Source organism: Penaeus vannamei, chromosome 14 (assembly GCF_042767895.1).
Source record: "Penaeus vannamei isolate JL-2024 chromosome 14, ASM4276789v1, whole genome shotgun sequence".
Lineage (NCBI taxonomy): Eukaryota > Metazoa > Arthropoda > Malacostraca > Decapoda > Penaeidae > Penaeus > Penaeus vannamei.
Genome location: NC_091562.1, coordinates 5,777,440 through 5,779,939, shown reverse-complemented (window position 1 = coordinate 5,779,939; position 2,500 = coordinate 5,777,440). Strand labels below are relative to the sequence as shown.

Genomic DNA, 2,500 nt, shown 5'->3' with positions numbered 1-2,500 from the left:
ATTGTTGTTGTTGTTGTTGTTGTTGTTGTTGTTGTTGCTGCTGTTGTTGTTGTTGTTGTTATCACGGTTTTAGTGACTAACCACTGAAATCCGACACGCGTCAAGGGGGCCGTCCGAAGCTTGGCCGAGTTTGCACGGGTTCTCAGCCAACTTGAGTCGAGGGATTGTCACACACTCCGGCCAGGTTTTTAAGCCCGGCCGATCCGCGAGACTCCGACGCGCCACTCGCGACTCGGCACACTGCGGCGTGGTCGAGGGAGGGGGCGTAATGGCAGCCGGTCGTGCGGGGTTGTTCTGGTATCGGGGTGTATTTTTTTTTTTTTTTTTTTGAGTGTTGGTGGAGTTGGAAGAATGAATGAATGAAAGAGGGAGAAAGAGGGGAGATAGGAGAGGGAGAGGAAGGAGAAGAGAGAGGATAAGGAAGAGAGGAAGAGAGGAAGAGAGAGTGTCAGAGAGAGAAATACAGAGAGAAAGGGAGAGTGACATATATATATATATATATATATATATATATATATATATATATATGTATATATATAAATATATATATATATATATATATATATATATATATTTATATATATATGTATATGTGTGTGTGTGTGTGTGTGTGTGTGTGTGTGTGTGTGTGTGTGTGTGTGTGTGTGTGTGTGTGTGTGTGTATGCATGTATATATATATATATATATTTATATTTATATTTATATTTATATACACACACACACAAATATATATATATATATATATATATATATATATATATATATATATATATATATATATATATATATAATCATGTGTGTGTGCATATATATATAGAGAGAGGGAGAGAGGCAGAGGGAGAGAGAGGCAGAGGGAGAGAGAGGCAGAGGGAGAGGGAGGCAGAGGGAGAGAGAGAAAAGGAACGAAGGAAAAGGGTGGAAAAAAAATATCTAACCAATATCCCATGTGTAAGCAATACTACGTTAAGTTCATTTTGTTCAATATGGCGACGCGAGTCAACAATAAAACCAGCCTTGTGGAGTATTTGTTCTCTCATGTGTTCTTGAATATTTGTTCGGCTCTCGACCGAGGAGGGGATCCCGGATGTATCGTCGGCCTCAGACATGCCATTTTTCCTTGGGGTATTTTGGCTTGTTCGTCCGCCAGGGGAATGGAGGAGTGAGGGACGCGGGGGGGGGGGGGCATAGGTACATACATATACGGGGGAACACGCACGCATTCACGCACGCAAAACAAAACAACAACCACCACAACAACAAAAGCCTAAAACAACAATAAACTACAAAAAAACAACACTAAAATTAACAAAAGCGTAAAACAACAATAAACTACAAAAAACAACACTAAAATTAACAAAAGGGTAAAACAAGGACAATAAACTACAAAAAACAACGATACTAAAATTAACAAAAGCGTAAAGCAAAGACAAAAGACTACAAAAAACAACGACACTAAAATTAACAACAGCTTAAAACAAAGACAATGACCTACAAAAAAAACAACACCAACATTTAAACGGAAGAGACAATGCACGGACACAAATTAGCGCTAACAGGCAAGACAATCAGAGAACTATTACACCTTGTCCCACGCCGAAATTAATGAACAAAGGTTCCATTGTTGCTAAGGGGAGAAAAAAGGGGCTGAAGAAGTAAAGTCTGCAGCCTCCTGAGGGTCGTGGTCCTCCTGAGGGTGGTCCTCCTGAGGGTGCAGCTATGCCCTTATGGCTCGTTCTCTTCTTTTCTGCTCCGTCGCGGTCGAGGTCGGGGTTCGGGGTGGGGATCGAGGTCGGGGTTCGGGGTCGGGGTTCGGGGTGGGGGTCGAGGTCGGGGTTCGGGGTCGGGGTTCGGGGTGGGGGGAGGAGTAGGGGTAGGGGGAGGGGTGGGGAGAGGGCTTTCGCGAACGTTGAAGAGGCCTTTCGCTCTCTTGCGAGGGATTGAGGCCAGGCGGCGGGGGGCGTGTTGACAGCGGCCGCGAACGCTCCTTGGCCTCCTCGGGGCACTCGCGCCCGGGCCGGAGTTCTGCTTTTGTGGCAAGGGAGGAAGATGCACTCAGATATATATATATATATATATATATATATATATATATATATATATATATATATATATATATATATATATATATCTGAGTGCATCTTATATATATGCATATACAGATAGATAGATATTCATGTATGTATGTATGTATGTATGTATGTATGTATATGTATATATATGTATATATATATGTATATATATATATATATATATATATATATATATATATATATATACATAGGTATATATATATATATATATATATATATATATATATATATATATATATATATATATATATATATATATATATATATGTATAATGTAAGTGTTCGGGCGCCTACTAAAAATGTCTAAAATAATTTTGGGGTGAAATTTAAAGCCTTAAAAAGTCCTAAACCGGAGCTTTTTCCGTCGCAGGTCTTAAGATTTCTTAGATTTGCGTTGATGTCCTTATCT

General features: G+C 40.0%; 1 protein-coding gene across 1 annotated transcript in view; it reads left to right on the top strand.

Moving 5' to 3' along the window:
• Positions 1-2,500, top strand: part of LOC138864005 (two pore potassium channel protein sup-9-like) — a 525,912-nt gene that overhangs the window by 151,893 nt on the left and 371,519 nt on the right. The window lies entirely within an intron of this gene.